The sequence below is a fragment of the Myotis nattereri genome (assembly GCF_964212035.1).
Source record: "Myotis nattereri genome assembly, chromosome: 4".
In the NCBI taxonomy this organism is placed as follows: domain Eukaryota; kingdom Metazoa; phylum Chordata; class Mammalia; order Chiroptera; family Vespertilionidae; genus Myotis; species Myotis nattereri.
The window spans coordinates 35,605,755-35,625,892 of record NC_138079.1 but is presented as its reverse complement, the minus strand read 5'-3'; positions in this window follow the sequence as shown (position 1 = coordinate 35,625,892).

Genomic DNA, 20,138 nt, shown 5'->3' with positions numbered 1-20,138 from the left:
GCAACACCAGCCAGGCTAGAAGTCAAATTTTTATCAAATAAAGTCTCTTAAAGAAATCAGTATCAGTCTGACCAAAGTTTAAGAATAGTTGCTAGGCATATTGCAATTATACATGATCTTACAGTCTGTCAAACATTTCATAGAGTATACCTCATCCAATTTTTACAGCAAATGGTTATTGTCTGCATTTTATAGTTGAAACAACAGGTTCAGAGATGTTGGATAATTCAGGCATTTCTATACCACATGCTTAGGGAACCATTCTGAATCTGAGTGTATAGTTATAGCTCTTTTCTCTGCACACTTCCATCTCTGCTAATTTACACTTGAATTATGTTGTTTCTACTTTTTTTCTTAAAAAATTGATGTGGTGCTCCTAACCAGATGCTCTCCCCCCAACTGGACCACTCATCAAAATATATCCATATTACCTGCCACAGGATATACCCTATATAAGCAAAACACACATTAGCCATCAGAACCACTTTTACTCTATGGTGAAGGTCCTGGCAGAGTACAGCTTACTCTTTAAGTGGCTTCTCTAGTAAGTACTAATGGAATAGTTAGTGGAAATTAATATAGTATAATTAAATGATTGTTATTAAAGAGACTTTTAAAAACAAACTTTATTTTGTGTGACTTCAAATTGCCTTTTTACATCGATAGCCACTAAGGTGGTGGTAAATTACAAAGAAAATAGAAAAATTGCCTTTATTAATTTTTAATAGTAAAATATACTTTACTAATGAGCTTTAAATACATGGTCATGTTCAATCCTGTGTCAAGGCTAAAAAGGATTAGGACATGTACGCATATATCGTATTTTTCAAGGTTCTTATATAAAGACGTTCAGAAACATCAGTGTGGAATTAGGGTAGTTTAATGTGCATCCAATGAAGGGATTATGATGCTAGCCATGTTTGCCCACCCTGCTGCTATATCCCCGGAAAAAGAACACCTCTAAAATTCTACTTGGACAACATTTCACAAGCACCCTCTCCAAATTGCTACTGGGCAGAAAGAAATCACCAGTTTCAGTTCACGTGGGAGTCATAAATTCAGAAATCAGGAGAAAAAGCTTTGCATACACTGATTTGAGTTGGGTGATGCAATGGAACAATTTCATTGAAGTGTTTCAGAGCTGCAGTTCCAAGTAGAAAGTACAAAATAAGTAGGATGCCATGGTATTTCTCACTTCTCCAAGAACTTTAGACAAGTCAGATTTTACCCCCTCTGGGGAACAAATGTCTATTTTGGAGCTCCTTCAACATCCACTAAGAACAAATCCAATGTGATTCAAAGGGAATCCCATAGGCAGGACTTACAAAGCTTTATACGGCCAAACTCTTCCAATCAGTGGGCATGTTAAATCAATTATGTCAGCATCATCAGCTGGCAATGAAAGTTTTCTCAGGTCTATTATTCCTTCTTTCACAGACTGGAAAAACATACATATTATTTTCTGTTATTCTCACTATTGAGATTAGAGCCCTTAGAAGTTTTCAAGAAGATTTAAATCATGTGTATTTTATATGAGTCAAAGTGGAAGTGCTTTAGTGTTTAACTAATGACCTGGTGACATATTTTGAAAACACCCGTGTTTCCAAGTCCCTCAGCAGTGTCAAATCCAGGACTTCCTCCTCACTTCAGCCAAGGTTGAACTTAAATTCCAGCTCCATGGATAATAGGAAACAAGTTTTCTGTTATGGTGGCTAACAAATGTATGTCACCCCAGTGACTGACTGTGTCATGAAACAAAGAAGCAAAATACAGGAAAGGTGGAACAGCCATAGGGCAGAGCCTAAATAAATGGGCAAGCTGTCCGAGCCACAGTAAACAGCGGGTTACTTAAAACCACCCTTGCAATGCTCCTTACACCCCGCATAACGGGATTTCAGGAATAACTAGACCTAAGAGAAGAGGCCCTGCAGAGTTACACTGGCAATGCCATGAAAACGACAGAAAAGGAGAAACACTAAGAGTGAAAAAATTAATAATAATTACACAGGGCATTCACTTTTGTGTTCTGCAAAAGCATTCTAACGTCATTTTCTCAAAAGCATGCCTAATCCATTTTTTCACCGGAAAAAAATAGACTTTACATCAGAAGAATACAAAGCATGTGTCAAATTCCCAGTGTCTTTCAGGCACATTAGCTTGTAGCTGGTCAAATGGTTTCTTCCTTCTCCCATACACCATGTCGGTCTGAGTTAATGGTGCCACTGGTGACTGGCAGAAGAAAATCTCTCATTCAGAATCTTTTCCTCACAATCGCTTTTTCCACTTGCAAGGCTGTTGCTTATGTTAAAAAAATTTCCTCACATGCTACTAATAACCCATTTTTTAAAGTAATTATAGGTCAAGTGATCTCTATTTTACAAAGTAAACATATATTTTCTCTATAGCTTATTTCCCTCTTCTCCTTTTTTTTTTCTCTCACTTTTGCTCTAACTCTTACCTAATTTCTTCAGCAAAATCTCTCATCTCTTTTGATTGTATATACAAACAACAACAAAAATGTTCATGTTGTTTTGGAATTCTAGAAGTATAAAAACTATTAGCACAACCATATCAAACAAAAGGGAAGCATTTACCTTTTAAATAAAATTAGATATAGCCCTAGCCGGTTTGGCCCAGTGGCTAGAGTGTTGGACTGTGGACCAAAGAGTCCCAGGCTTAATTCCGGGCAAGGGCACATGCCTGGGTTGCGGGCTCGGTCCAATGTGCAGGAGGCAGCCAATCAATGATTTCCTCTCATCACTGATGTTACTATCTCTCTCTTCCTCTCCCGTCCTCTCTGAAATCAATAAAAATATTTTTTTTAAAAAATTAGATATAATAAAACATGTATCTGCTAAGCCCTTAAAGTAGCGGTTCTCAACCTGTGGGTCGCGACCCCTTTGGGGGTCGAACGACCCTTTCACAGGGGTCGCCTAGGACCATCAGGAAAACATATATAATTACATATTGTTTTTGTGATTAATCACTATGCTTTAATTATGTTCAATTTGTAACAATGAAGTTGGGGGTCACCACAACATGAGGAACTGTATTAAAGGTTCGCGGCATTAGGAAGGTTGAGAACCACTGCCTTAAAGGCACTCACAAATCTAAAATTTTCTCCAAAGTTTCTATCTACTTCCTCATCCTCCTATCCCTTAAGCACAGTCATCTAAGAGTAAGTTGTAATAACATCCCACCCTCTCTTTTTACCAATATTGTGACAGCATTACTCTTTTTCTCTTATTTTATTGCCAGTGAGCCTATTTAGTTATCTCATGGCTTAAATAGACTATAGATTTGCCTGGAAATTTAACCACTCTTTATGGCATTGTCCCTATCAGTAAATATGCTGGTGTTTCAGATACCTCAACTTCAAAACAATTGCCAAACAGAACTCCATGTATATCAGCAGTGGTCAAACTGGCAGAACAAATAAGACCATGAGAGTAAGCCTCAAAAACACAAAAGGACATTATCAAGGATGTATCAGAACATTCTTTCAACAAGTTAGAAGATTCACTATTTGGATTATTAGCTAAGAGCACATTCCCAACAGCACGACTCTTCCTATAGAACCCCATCACATGTCCCCCAGGAAGCAGCAGTAAATGTATAAATGCTACCATTTCTGATCGTGGCCAATCACTTTGTAGGTGGCCTCAAAATGATTTAAACACACACACACATATTTCTGAACTTTAAAATCTTTGGCTCTTCGAGTTGAAAAAACAGAACTAAAATGGTGCTGATCCATCAGCAAAAATACAGTCATAGCACAGACTCACAAATGTCACAAAAACTCTCATATGTAGTGTTGCTTATGTTAAAAATTTTTTCTCACATGCCTGCTAAAATCCCGAGGCTACAATATCTTGGACCATTGTCTATCTATATCATTAGAGAGGAGAGAGGCAGAGAGACACTAGAGAAGATAGAAAGCCTTAGAAGCAGAGAGGACACTGCAAGAGCATTTTAGAAGCAGAAAGGACGGGAGGCATCAGCTGGCCCAGTCTTTTCTGTATCACATGTGGGCAAATGAAGCAGGGAGCGAGCTGTCACCAGGGTCATGTAGAAGATTGGGGCACATGTGCAGCCGAGGTTTCCATTGCCCAGCTCTGGTCTAACACTGTTTATACGGTACTCGATAGTGCTTTGTATTAAGAGAGAGGTGAAATTACATCCTAAATAGATAGTATTTTAATTAAATGTATATATTTCTTTTCAAATGAAAGTAGCTAAGAATCAAGGAATGCTGCTTATAAACTCTCTCTGTAATTTATAGTAGCTTTTTTGCAACTCAAGTTATTAATAAAAAGAAAAAAGGGATACAACTTTAGTTAAGTATGCTTTATATGTTCTATTCTAAAAGTAAAATATGCATTTGAATAAAATTTGACCACATAAGACTAAAAACAACAATAATCAAAATAAGCCTTAGACCCACCATCTAAAACAGTCACTCTTAATTGGCAGGTATATATCCTTCTATTTTTATTTTTCTGTCATAATTTTTATATATTTATAACTAGATTATATACATAATGCTGAATTTTCATTTTCACTCAGCAGTATAACATAAGCGAATTTTCTGTTTTTAAAATGCATGCTCTGAGAGAAAACTGACCCCTGCAGAAGGGAGTCCTGCTGGAAGTGTACTACACAGTTTCCAAAGGATGCTTTGCTGACCTTAGTCTGACTTAAGATCAGTCTTGATAACCCTACAAGAGGAGGGAAAACCCTTTCTTAAATGTTGATCAGGTCTTAAGGTCTTTTTTTTTTAATCTTTATTGTTGAAAGTATTACAGATGGCCCCTTTTTCCCCACTGACCCCTTCTAGTCCACCCCACCCCTCCACCCCAGGCCTTTACCACGTTATTGTATGTGCCCATGGGTTATGCATATACGCATACAAGTTCTTTGGTTGATCTCTTCCTACACACCCAACCACCCCTGCCTTCCCTCTGACATTCCACAATCAGGTCCTATGGTCTTAATCAAGTCTCCTCAATGCTTAACTTCTCCCCACCTCCCCTAAACACCTGAACTGACACACCCATGGCACAAGATAAAACCTGGAACTTGGATTCGGTTAAGGGAAAATGGGGGCACCAAAGGACCTGAATTGGTTGGTATATATTTTTATTTCCCAGAGATATAAGGGCTGCAATGATAAATGATATCACTTGAAAAAAATAAGCTGTATTTCACCCCCTGAACAATGTTGAAATATGAGATGCTACTCACTATAATAAAAATACTCCTCTAATGTTAATATCTACTCTAGTAGTTTAATATCCATCTATCTTCTTTTTCTCCTATAAACATATATTTGAAATGCATTTTGCAAATATTTCTTATGAATTTACTTAAGCTTGGTTATATTTCAAAAGCTCCAACTCTAGCAGGGAAAAATAGTTTAATTTATCAACATATGACAGTCATATTGAAATAAACCATCTACAGTGTGGGCAGTACAGGCAGGGAACTCTTTTCCCAGGAACAGTCCAGAGTAGGACTTGGATAGCCCAAGGGATACCAGACATCTGGACATCATGGCACACTAGGAAAATGAGGAAATCTACATGTGTTTCCCTGGTGTGGCTTTCTTTGATGAAAGATAGCAGAGAAAAAGAAGTCTTTTTCTTTCCTTCAAGTTTCTGACAACACTGCCATGTCCTGTTGAAAAAGAGCCTCTGGCAGAATTCTGGACCTCGGCTACAGGTCCCCTGTGGGCACATACGATGGAGAGGAGTCAGGACAGTCTTGAAATACTCATTTAGCCCTCACTACTCTGGGGGATTTTTCTCTCTCTCATAACTTGAGACAAGGTTTTATTTCATTTCCTTTTCAACATTGGCCACAGCCATTTCATGCTCTTACTACTCTTCAAAACCAATTTCTAACAGCCAGAAATCACTTGAAATGAGAATGAGAGTCTTTGACAAGCGGTAGGGTTCTAGAAGCCAAAAGTTTTAGAAGAGAAAAGTGAAGCCAAGGAGTCTGGGTAATTGCTCTCAGTTATGAGGGGAGGGAAAAAAAAAGAAAGAAAACCCATTCCGACACGTGACATTCAAGTTTTTTCAACCTTACAAAATGTTCAGGTTACATACTATAAAACTCTATTTTTGTAACATCTTTGAAAGGATACATTTTAGAAATGAAGGGTAGATTAGTGGTTGCAGAGGCTTGTGGGGGAAGTGCAAGAAGAAGGTGGTTGTGATTATAAAAGGGCAACAAAAGGAATCTTTGTGTTGTTGGTTGGCATTGTTGAGTATTTTGACTGTGGTGGTGAATATGCCAACTTATACAGGTGATAAAATTTATTGAACTTAATACACACACAAGTGGTGCGAGTAAAACTGGGAAAATCTGAATTAAGATTTCTGAATTCTATCAATGCCAATATCCTGGTTGTAATAATATGTTACTGTCGTTTTCAAAATATTACCATTGGGGAAAACTTGGCGAAACGTACAGGGGATTGATCTGTATTTTTTCTTACAACTTATCTAAATAAAAAATTTAATTTTAGAAAAGTGATTAATGAAAAGACTTTAAGACGTTCTTCGTGCTACTGATACTGACAAATCTAGAAAAGTTGACAAAGCATTTTTACCAGTGAGGTATATTTAATAAAAAACAATGAAAAATTATTTTAGCTAATAATTATAGAAATAGAAACCATGATAGTTAAACATCTTTTTTACCCATCAAGAGTTAATATTGCCCTAGCCGGTTTGGCTCAGTGGATAGAGCGTTGGCCTGTGGACTGAAGGGTCCCAGGTTCGATTCCGGTCAAGGGCATGTACCTTTGTTGCAGGCACATCCCCAGTAGGGAGTGTGCAAGAGGCGGCTGATCGATGTTTTTCTCTCATCAGTGTTTCTAACTCTCTATCCCTCTCCCTTCCTCTCTGTAAAAAATCAATAAAATATATTTTTACAAAAAGAAAGAGTTAATATTAGCCCTCGCTGGCATGGCTCAATTAGTTGAAGCATCATCCCATACACCAAAAGGTGGCAGGTTCAATTCATGGTCAGGACACATACTCAGGTTGTGGGTTTGATTCCCTGTCAGGGGAGTATGGGAAGCAACCAATCAATGCTTCTCTCTCACATCAATGCTTCTTCTTCTGTCTTTCTCTATCTCTATCTCTTTCTCCCTTTAAAAAAAAGATTTAATAAAAATCAAAAGGGTATGGGTAAGTATATTAAGACCTATGCTTCATACAATGATACTAGGATTATAAATTGATGCAATAAGTCTTTTAAAGCCACTTAATAGCTTTGTAAAAATGATGCATGCTTGGTATTTAAAATTAAAAAAATAAGGATAGTAGAAGAATGCAAAGAATCATCTAAAATTCTATCATCCCTGCCCTGGCCCATTTTACTCAGTGGTTAGAGAGTCAGACTGCCAACCAAAGGGTCAAAGGTTAGATTTCAGTTCAAGGGCACGTACCTGGGTGTCTCATTAATCTCTCAATCTCTCTCTCTCTCTCTCTCTCTCTCTCTCTCTCTCTCTCTCTCTCTCTCTCCTCTCTCTCTCGTCTTCCCTTCCACTCTCTCTAAAACTCAATGAAAAAAATAACCTCAGGTGAGGATTTAAAAAAATTGTATTACTCAGAAATAGCCCTTAATATATGGCAAACATTTCAGACTATAGGTTTTTCTTAAATGCGTATCAACAGAAAAAAATAATTTAAAAAATAAATTACATTATACATGATTTTAAAATAAAAGTATTTAATTCTGTTTTCCTTGAAACTAGCAAAACAATATAACTGTCTTTAAATTGCAGGAATTGCTGACTATCTGGTAAGCATTTCTTTGTAGCAAGCAATATAATTTCTCAAGAGGATTTTCCAAATTAAAAAGATTAGGTAAAATATTATGAACTGGGTTTATTATGACTCTATGTGTATTTTAATATGCTTCCATTAACAAGCATCTATTTCAATTTTCAAGTACTAAAATTTAGTCAACTCAGTGATGAAAAGTAGGGGTCTAATTAAACTCATAAAATAACCACAAATATCCCATTCTATATTTTATATGCACAGAACAAGCTTACTGAGAGAATGAGTTTTCAAGAAAAAAGTAATAATGGAATTCTAAGCTAAAAGCAAAACAGTATATAAAATGAAAAAGCGATATGAGATGCCAAATCTAGGAGTGATTACAGCAATTCTCAATATGGAGAAATTACTCATGTATTCAGATTATCAGTCTGTATCTTTCCTCCTGAATTACCTGCCTAGTGAAGATTTAACTTGGTGATTTCATCAACTAATGCTTGACACACAATCAGTAACTCAGAACAACACTATGTTTTAGAAGTGCCCTAGTTTTATTCTATAACCTTCTCTCCAAATTTTCAATTGCTTTTTTTCCCTTTTTTTTTTTCTTGTTTATTAGACCGATGAGTACATTGATTCATTACAAACAACTTCTAGGTTGGCCCTGACTGGTTTGGCTCAGTGGATAGAGCGTTGGCCTGTGGACTGAAGGGTCCCAGGTTCAATTCTGGTCAAGGGCATGTACCGTGGTTGCGGGCACATGCCCAGTAGGGAGTGTGCAGGAGGCAGCTGATGGATGTTTCTCTCTCATCAATGTTTCTAACTCCCTATCCCTTTCCCTTCCTCTCTGTAAAAAATCAATAAAATATATTTTTTAAAACAACTTCCAGGTTGGCAATTATGAAAGACATATGTCAATATATACTATCTTCTGAAAATAATATCCATAAAACTACATACTTTGGCCCATTAATCCTATAAATTTATTTCAAAGAAATAAACAGAGATGTGTTCAACATATGTAAATCTATTTGTTATTATTTATGATAATAAAAAATAGAAATAATAAATAGTAAATGGCTTGTTAAATAAATTATAAGGAAGCATAAACCATGAAAAACTATTTTCTAAATGGTACATATTATAGCAAATGCATGGAAAAACGTCTGGAAAGGTGCATGCACAATTGATAACAACAGTTGCTTCTGATGATAGGATAAGGACTTAATCTAATTATTTGAGACTTTTAAAATGAAAATACATTGGTGTATTACTTGATTAATTTTAAAAATACATAAAAACTACTATTAATGTTCTACAAGCCCTACACAAATAAGAACTAGGTAGACGAAAAATAGAAATGAGGAAAAGGACATTCTGAAGATGAAGCATCATATGTTTATTAAAATTAGTGTTTTTTAATGAATTTTAGTGGTATGGGAAAATGTTCATTATATATTACTAAGTAGAAAAAAGGGGAGGGTAAAATGTTCTCTCTGATGCAAATATCTGTGTATATCTTTAAATAGGAAAATAGAAGAAACATCAAAATATTAATAGTGGTTATATCTGGGTTGTAAAATATTGATGACTTCTGTTTTCTTTCTACATTCATTTTCTTTCTAAGTTTTCTGTATATTTTATAATAACAGTAAAAAAAAAAATACTTTAAAGCCAAACCGAAAACTGCTCAGCAGTGTGGCTCAGTGGCTGAGCCAAGAGGATTCCTGGTCAGAGCACATGCCCGGGTTGCAGGCTCCATTCCATGTGTGGGGTGTGCAGGAGGCAGCCAATCAATGATTCTCTCTCATTGTTGATCTCTCTCTCTCTCTCTCTCTCTCTCTCTCTCTCTCTCTCCCTTCCTTCCTCTCTGGAATCTATAAAAATATATTATAAAAAATAAAAGTCAAACTAAAAACTGAGTTTTCTCTTCAATTACACAGAACATTGCCATTAATTTCCAGGAAAACAGCCTTTTTATGGCTCTTTCTCATAAAGGTGGTGCATGGTAGATGATAGACAATGATTTCACTAACTAGAAACTGGCAATGGTCTGACACAGGCTGGAGGGATCTGTCAATTTTACTAAAAACAAAACAAACAAACAAAATGGGGAAACAGATTAGAGAAATTCGAAGGAGTTTTCCTAAACTGTCAGCAATGTTAGCAAACAGTAGACATCTTCTTGGCTTTCATAAACCAGTGCATTCTGAATGGCAGCTCATGTAATGTGGTTACATCCTGGGGACTGTGGGTTAGTCAGAAGTGGAAAGTCCTAATGGAGTAGCTCTCAAAGCAGGGTGAGGAGTGCTCCTCTCTGGGATTGTCCTTGCCTGTCAGCGATGATTTCTATGTGCTCTGCTGAAGGCAGTGGGCTGCACAAAATGAATTATTTTCTGCTTTATCACAATAAGTAGCAAAAATAGCAAAATACTTTGTAACCTAAGTGACACATTTTATAAGTTGGGATTTCCAGGCAATTTTAAGTACAAAATGACGTGGGCAGAGAATCTCACTCACATTAGTTTAGAAGTTCAAGGTTCCTAAATGATTGCAATAGATGCCACAAAATTCTCAAATCAAAAATATATTTAACTTACTTTAATTTTTTAAATGTCAAAAATATACACACCATGCAGTTCTTTTGGGAGATTGGGTATGTGTGAATTCACACACGTGTGCATAAACACGCACGCACACACATACAAAACAAACAGGAGTTGCTGAACATAGCAATGAGCATTTCACCTCCACCCGAGCCAGATTCTGTATGAAGCGACTAATATTTAAGCTTCAAGAAACTTCACTCGTGTAGACCCCCTTCAAAGCCTTCAGTTGTTGCTAGTGATCTTCTCAATGGATCATGCTCTGATCAGAGTCGTGAAAGAAGATATTGTAATTTTCTGCTTAAAGAGATGGGCCAAGCCCTGACCAGTTTGGCTCAGTGGATAGAGCGTCGGCCTGCGAACTGAAGGGTCCCAGGTTTGATTCTGGTCAAGGGCATGTACCTTGGTTGCGGGCACATCACCATTAGGGGGTGTGCAGGTGGCAGCTGATCGATGTTTCTCTCTCATCAATGTTTCTAACTCTCTATCCCTCTCCCTTCCTCTCTGTAAAAAATCAATAAAAAATATATTTTAAAAAAAATAGATGGGCCAATGTTGTATATGCTTTTCATCCCACAAACCTGGACCTATTGTTGAGTAGCATTAATAAGGCCAGAGTATAGCTGGAAGGAGAGGAGGTCAAAAAACGGAATGATATAAACATGTGCTGTGTGCTAAATATATGCTAGGTCTAATGAAAGGCATTTTGTACAAACTAAAGCTTCTACCTGATCCCAGAACTTCAATTTCTTACTTTAGAGCCCGCCCCTTTACTTCCTGGCTCTGAGTAAAATAAGTTCAGGTGAATTATGGGGCCCACAAAGGAAACAGGTTCACAACTCTTATAGGGAGGAGGGCAATGGGGAAGGGGTGGGATGTTTGTCTCTGCCTTGGTTCTTCATTGTCTTCCACTTCTCTTCTTTTCTTGATTGATAATATTACATTTTATTTATAATGCACTCTTCGGTTTCAAAGTGTTTTTAACATATTTCATCTGAGCTTACAACACCCTAAAATATAGGCAGGTATTATTAAAGCCATCTTATAGACTAGAAAACTAAGATTTACAGATGTTGGGTTGTTTGATGAGGATCATAAGCAAATAATAGAAATCATAGACAGAATGGTTACCAGAACCTAGGCTTCCTGACCTTCTAGGTCATCCAGTGACCTTCCCTATTCCATCCCTTGAGTCAATATAAGAGGCAAATGGTGAACAGGCCTTCCTTCACATAACACTAGTTTCTACAAAAACTCCCCTGGGCCCATTCCAGGCTAAATCAGAGCTGCACACAGCCACAGGAACTCAGAGGAGCAAAACCATTAACATAATAATCTTTTCTCTTGACTTGCATTATGAGAGTATCAACAAACAAGCCCATCCATCTAACTCAAAGCCAAGGCCAACCACTATGCCCCTAAACTCTGCCTCTAAAATAAATGCATTACCCTTGGCCTCCACCATCACATCCCCCAAATCTTAGCCTTCTCAGCAAACTCCCACAAGCTTCCCCCTTTCTCCCCTCTCTCCTCTGTCACTTTGGTACTTCAACAAATTCTCCCTTTTAGGAACTCACATCTTACTTTTATTGCATGTGGAAATCATGATAGTTCTAATGTCAAAACAGAACCACTCATCATCATCCAATGTTATTAAAAGAGAGGAAGAAGTTGAGTATGAAGATGGCCAAAGAGGTGATCTTGCCAGCTCTGCCCAATTCCCCAGCTACAGGAAATTCCTTTCCCTCCCTAACTCCAATGAAAGGCTTTTATAACTCAAAGTGGGCCAACAGAATGGAAAAGTAAAGGTAACTGACATGAAAAATGATTTCCAGAGAACATGGCCACATTTCTAGAATAAGCAGGTTATGGTCATGGCTTTAATTTTTTTCATCACTTGTTTTTTTCATCTTCTCTTTTTAATTAGCTTTTTTCCTTACCACTCTCCTGAAATGGCACACTTTAGAGTCGCCAATAGCCCCTTCCTGGCAAGCCAAGTGCTTCTTTACTCAGTCCCTGTTGTCTGCATTCTCTACATGGCCCTTTACCCTATTAATTTCCCCTTCTTAAAACTTTTCCATGCCTTTGGCCTCTCAGACAGACCAAGTTCTGGCTCTTCCCTGTTTCTCCACCTAGTACTTTTTCTTCTCTGGTTCTCGTTAGAGAACGTTCTGCTAATCTCTGTCCCTCATTCTGGTTTGCTATTTTCCCACTCCAATAAACAAAAAGGATTCAAAACCTATGTGTCACCCCCACTCCCCCCCAGTGAATCTGAGAAATAGGCCATTTGGTCCTACTTGAAAATATAAGGTGTTTTTAGAGTTTAGCTCAGGAAAGACTCTGCAAGAAGGCAGGGACATGGTGGATTGACTTTGGGTTGAGACATATATAACCTCAGGATAAATGAGGTTGTCCAAAGAGTCAGTGAAAGCTCAAAGACCTCTCTGCCAAAGTCTTCCCTACGGTGGGAGCAAATAGTGAACCTTTTTACTCCCATAATTATAGGCCAAATGCCAAGGACCATAGCTCAAGGGCCACACATTTAATGTGATCCTGTGGCTGATCAGTCATAAGCTAAACTGATATGTAATTAAGAGCATCTTTGGCCTGTCAGCGCTCCATGGGAATCAGCACACTTTTCTAATAGAAGGGCGATGTAATTTTAGAAGTTGTGAATAATGGAATTAGGAACTCACTGAGGGATGTGCTTGCCCACAGTGTATCCTACTTAAACAATGTCTCCCGCAGAGCCCCCACATGTCTCATGCCCAGGAAAAAAAGCAGTGGCCATTGACTAAATGTTTGATTGATTTGATACAGATAGAGGTAAAATCCCTTGCTTTCTCAATATTAACAGGAAGGTACCAGTAAACATCACAGGGCTTCTTAGGATTCATCCACTCATTCCGAGAGTGATCTAATTTACTGCTGAACATGCATAGGCAATGTAGGAAATGTAAAGGTAAGTTGGAAGTATTTCCTCTGGACCAAGATTTGACAATCTAGTAGTATTTACTTAAATAAATACAATATAAGTGGAAAATAAGTGATGTAAGAACTGTCCAGATAAAAAATACATGTTTAGCTTTATTAGTATCAGGATCGAAGATTACTCTTAAGTAGCATTTTATCTGCATTGCATATCCCAATTCATTCCTTTATTTCACTGTTACTTAATACTTGCTCACAAATTGAATTGAGTGGATGTGGGGAATACAGAGTGACAAAACATGTAGTAATCCAGTCCCTTTGTAGCTTAGTATCTCATCAGGAAAGCGCATGCTACATAAGTAATTGCAAGAACACTGAGAATCGCCAAAACAATGCGCTGGATCTTGAAACTTTACAATATCCAGACAGTCTTCCTTCCTCCTCCCCATCCCCCACAAGATATCCTTGTGCTTCCCCTTTCCCAGCCAGGAAGCCCAGGAAAGTGACTGTGGGGTTGAAAATTTCTAGCTATGATACAAAAGATCCATTTATGGATCACAGACAATATTGGTGTTTTTAATCTCCAAAGGACCCAGTCTCTAGTGAGAATTAGGGCAGTCAAACATATGTTGGTCCTTCAACTAACCAGAATGCAGCCTAAGACTAATTACTGGGCAATGTTTCTCAATCAGACATGATAATCCTCTTCACAAAAGCTAGATAATCATATTATGTTTTATACCAAGCCCCAAAGCTTGATGGTGAAACTAGCCTTACATTGGGTAGCTGAGAAATTCAGCTGGGACACAGCCCCCTGATGACAAGTAATAAAAGAAAGTGACTCCTTTTATGTCACATAAACAAAAGATTTCATATGCATTCTTGGTCATTCATTTATTCCAGATATAAAAGCAAACTCATTCATAGTTTATTCTCTCATTTGTTTGTGTATTTAGCACACATTAGGCATGGCATGCTATACACTACACTTGGAGTTAAAGACAAATAAAGCATAGTCCCTGACCTCAAGGTGTCTGCAACCTAGTTATCAAAGCACAGAAGAGGAAGTGATCAACAACCAAAGCTTAACTACAGCCCCGTGGAGGTGGGTCTTAGAGGAAGACAGCAGCCATTACTGGGCCCCAAAGGTGGCCATTAGCATGCCAAGGCAGAAATAACAGCTGAAGGAAAAAGCCCAGAGGTATATGGAAGCATAATGAAGGAATTTGAATGTTTAGAGCTTGGTTGAATTACAATTTTTTATGACATATTAATTTAATAAGACTTTTTATCCTAAGAGTCTTGTAAGATTCTGAAAATACATTAACTATGGGCTTTAAGTGTTTCTCTCTAAATAAAATCATCCTTCAATCTGAACTATAAGGCTTACAAAAGCATTGCTTATTAAAAGTACATCTTGTCCAAAAAGGAAAAAAACCCTCTAAATCCTAAGAACAAATGTGGAAGGAGGGTCAGAGTCTAGTGAATGCTTCAACAGTTACACAGTCACTTTAGCAAACTTTAGCCCAATTTCATTGGGAGAGAGAGGGAGGGAGCATTTTATAGTTATAAAATAATGACCAATATTTTCCTCAGCACATTTTTATCCCTTTCTCTCAATATCCTTGACAAGTATCATCTGATAAAATTTTTATTATTCCATAGCTGAAGCCTACAGTGGTTAAGAATCTGACACAAATATATTTACTTGGGAAAACAGAGTTAGATTTAAGGCCCAGTGCCCAATCCACCATTCTATTTCCAAACTAGTTCTGGACAACACTTCTGAAAATGAGCTATAATTCAGAAAGGAAATGAACTCTGAGTCACCTTGTAACTGATCCAAAACACCTCCATTCAGTGCCACTACACCCTCCAACTTAGAGTGACTGAGGGCCAAGACATCTCATAGTTCTTATGTCTTTCATGCTAAACCAATGAATTTCTAGGTAGAGAAGCAGAAAACTCCCTCAGCCCTCCCTTCCCAGCCCTCAAGATGGAGGAAGTGCCCTTCCTTCTGCTATACTCCCTGGGGAGAAAGTAGATGCTTCTTTTGTGGCCATTCTTTTTTTCTATTATTAGTTCATTTTAATTTATGTTTTATTCTTAATTGTACAGTTTGATAAATTTTGACAAATGTATAATTCTGTGTAACCACTACCCCTATCAAGATATACTTTTTCATCACCTGAGAATTTTTCCTATTGCCCCTTCCAGTCAATTGCTGTCTATCCCCAAAAGAGGCCACAACACTACTGATTTCTGTCTCCATAAAACAGTTTTGCCTGTAATAGAATTTCATAAAAATGGAGGCTTCCAATATAAACTCTTCTGTGGGTCTGGTTTCTTTCACTCAGCATGTTTTTGAGAGCTATCCATGTTAGTAGGTGTATTGGCACATCATTCCTTTTTACTGCTGAGTAGTATCACACTGTATGAATACACCACAATTGTTTATTCATTATCCTGCTGATGAATATTTGGGTTGTTTTCAGTTAGAGGCTGTTAATAATAAAGCTGCCTTAAATATACCTTAAGAAATATTTCTAGGGGAAGTTGCTTTCATTTCTTCCGGGTATATAATGAAAGGGATGAAAGAACTAATGCTGGGACGGGCTAGAGTAACCCTCATTGCAGGGCTAACGTAGCCCACTCCTAAGGCATGGCCTTCTGGCATCTCAACCAAACACTTAATATGTTCATTGAGGTCTCTCCCCTCTGAGTGTTGGAATTCCAACATCTCCAAATCCTATGCTACTTTCAGAATCCTCATTCATCTAAGAGTAACTATTTTTGCCAGGACTGGCAGTCTCACATGCATAATCGGCTATAGACGCAGAGAAACCTATCTTCAGATTTCTGAAATTCCTTCTCTGTACATTATCCTGTATTCTGATGCCCTACCTTGCAAGGTTCAACACCCCACAAACTTTGAAATCTATTTTCTTTGTCCAGAAAGAGAGCTGTTTTCTGTGTGGCCTCTTTTTCCATGTGTTGTCACTTGGCAAGTACCCCAACTCAGAGAGCCAGGGTAAATGTGGAGTTCACCTTGTTTATTTCTCTTCTCGCAAGGATCACAGGCTCATGCTGTTTGCCAATGCCTAAAAAAGCTGCTTCAAATATTTCATCCAGTTTTATATTTGTTAATGGAGGAAAGATAAATGTGATGATAATTTCTATGTCATGGATGGAACTCTAAGACCATCACTAGAGGTTTCTTTTTCCAAGTAGAAGGAAAATACACACACACACACACACACCAACAGAAACTCTTAAATATCTAAAACTTTCCAGTATCTGAAATTTGGAACCTATACACTTCTAATCCTGATTAAATTATACCCCCTCCCCCCCACCCCAGCCCAAAACAGGCATTTACTGGTGGCAACATTTCTTTTTTGTTTTAAGAATACTAGAAGAAGCATAAAACCAAACCAGACCTTGGAAAGGTGGCTTCATAGGGAATGGGACCTCAGAAGTTGACCACCTGGGTTGCTGACCAGTCTAAATCTGTTCTTGGGCATGATCATCATCTCTACGCATCTGATAACCTTTCAGGTGACATTTAGGCCCTTCATTGAGTCAAAGCGCAACTTCTTTTGGAGATCAGATTCTCTGTGGCTAGAATGATTATTTATTGTTCATACTGGGAATCTGACAGTTTTAATAAATATGCAAGGACAAGAGTCATACACCATGACTGGGACACATGGTCACGCTGCTTATATTGTGTTCATGAGGAGGTAGTCAGAATGGTCTCCTGCCTGGAGCTGTGGAGATAAGAAGGCAAGGTGGTTCTAACACTACTTGTAACTCTTACACTCAGCATGAAATGGCAAAGTCTGTTACTTACTTTTCTCCCTGAGGAAACAGAGGTCTGAGAAGTTTACAGATCTACTAGTCTCAAGTGGCCAGTTCTCACTTTCCTTTCCTTTAGTACATTTCCTGTCATGTTTTGAAAAACCACTTCACTCTAACTGCAGGAACTGCCATTGTGTATATGCTGTGCAAGTGTGTGAGGGGATAAAGAGAGGGAGAGAGAAAATATATAAAGAGAAAATGCATGTTGCCATTCTTCTTGATAGGCACATTAAGTTGCTTTCTCTTTTTTTTCTGTGGAAAGCTGGAAAAATGGTGTGTAGGTCCTATGCAGGTCAATTACATTATTTGTTGTATTGTCTCCATTAAGGGCATTGTGTGGTGCATGAAAGTAAGAATCTTTTTATTAAAGATTGTGTTCCTCATTGTGATTAGTGGGAATACTAATCAGACAAAGAAGAAAAGAAGGAATGATCATGCAAGGACTAAAATAGTTTGTTAAAGGGAACTGATTTATCCTAGTCCTTGAAAAAATATTCTATCAATATCCTTTGTAAAAAGGCCTGCAGCATAAAGCATCCCCAGCCCTCTTCTCTTTAGTCCCTCGGTTCCATTTAACAGTTGTTCCAGAACATTTACAGCCATTCAGCCTGGTTTCCATTGATTTCTTTAACTGTTCTCAGAAAATATGATTACAAAATGTTCTCATGCCATTGGGGTATCAAAGAAAAAGTACATAATAATGTTCTTACAAAACAGAAACCTTACTTGTCCTACAGTCATGGCCAGATAGAAAATATTTTTAAAGGAGCAATGAACAAATGTCTTCTCTAGTCTTCTTCTTAATTAGATGGATAAGAAACAGGTAATATTCTTGGTATGGGAAATGTAGATAAATGATGATGTATGACTAGCAGCGTTTCTCACAGTGGCTTGATTTGTCTGATGCCATCCATGCATAAATGGGTAGGAGACAGGAGATATTTACATGAAAATAAAACACAACACTGATGTCTTTTGGGCCTAGGGTAGCATTTAATACAGCAGTGCTGATACATTGCAGAGGTAAAAACAGGCACTCCTAAAATCTCCAGAGTTCTACAGCAGGCATGTATGTGCAGTGCAGATATGAGAGCACTGCATCTCCTTAATTCTAGTACTATACGGGTGTGTGAATACTAATCAGAACATACATCATAATAGTTTTATTTAGACAGTTGATGAAGATTCTGAACTTATATTTGAACTTTCAGCAATGGAAGAGAATGATTTAAAAAAACCCTCTTTTCAGTGTCTTTTACTTCTGATATAAGGTTATTCCTTTGACCGAAATCAGATACAAATCAGAAGAAACAGGAAGCCTGCAGTTTCAAATGTAGGAGGTGGACAAGGAGGGATGATCAAGACTAGGACCAGATGAAATTTTCACCTGTGCCTTGTTGAAAAGAATTGATATGAAATACTAATTAGCATCACAGATGATGACAACGTTATCCTTCTAATTGCCTGGCCAACAACATCCTTCTACTTGCACAGACTCTTGCATCTTATAGCCAATCCACCAGGAAATCCTGTTGGCTCTGCCTCCAAATATATCCAGAATCTGACCAATTCTTACTATCATCAGTGCTCCTACTCTACTCAAGCTGCCGTCACCTCTCAACTAGAGTAATAGCGTTGCAATAGTCTCCAACTGCTCTTTCTGTTTTCAGTCCTTACCTCTGACACCCAGAGCAACCGTTTGAAAACTAAGGCAGATATCGTCACTGATCTTCTCGAAGTGCTGCAATGGCTTTTCACTTTACTAGGGGAGAAAAATTAAAGTCCTCGTAAAGGTGTACATGATCTACACACAGGGTGGGGCAAAAGTAGGTTTACACTTGTTTGTATGAAAAATAATACAGTTACTAATAAATAACAATACAAGAATAAATTTTTTTGTGTACTCACAACTGTAAACCTACTTTTGCCCCACCTTGTATTCTGGTGCAGAACCACCAGCGTCAGTCAATCAATTATCCTCCCATATGGTCCAGCACCCAGGTCCAGATTCATGCACAAAGCAGAACAGACCACTTGTAACATCTAAAGGAAATGAATTTGTGAAGCTGGAAAGACTCTCTCACTTAAAACCCCTCCTCTTGCTGATAATAGAAATTTGAGCAAGGGGATCTTAATGCCTGACCTTATTATTTTGATCTTTGTTGAATAATAAACATATTTTAGAAAGGTAAAAGTGTATGCTATTAGAAATTATATTTAAGAGATTATGACTTTACCCTTTTTGGCAGTAAATTTTGATAGAAAAATAACATGGACGTTTCAATAATGGGAGAGAGAAATGGAATCAAATCTTACAGAATGAAGAGGCAGACCACAAACTTCAGCTGCATCACAATTTTACCAAGGGCCAAAACTAAGAGACTGGTATTAAAAATTTAATGGCCTTTTAAGGTTTCACTATCAAAAATAATAGTACATACTTGTTGCTATATTTCAAGTAATACAAATATATTTATATTTTTTTAATATATAATTAAAGAAAATCTTTCCCTTCACCTCTAATTCTATCCTCAACACCATCAACCATATATCAGTTTTAGTTTAGTATATATCCTTCCATTGAGATACATTTAAATTTAAAGTATACTTATAATGCTTACTGAGCCAAAACTTTTACAATCAGTTTCATTATACCATTTACTAGGGTTAATTATTTTTCAAAAAATTGTCTTAGCTTTCTGTAGACTATTAGAAGGTAATTATTTTATTTTAAAAAAAAGAAAGAAAGAAACGGGATTCAAATATAGAAACCCTTTTATTACATCTCCAAGTCTGGCACACTAGCTCATTAAGCAACATTTTCTTAAGTTTTAGATTTTTATCAAAGGTCATGAATTCTTTCAGAAAAAGAAAATGAGATGCTGTTTTCCCAGTGGGCATTTTACGGAATTATTTTTCTCATTTTTCACATTGAAAGTAC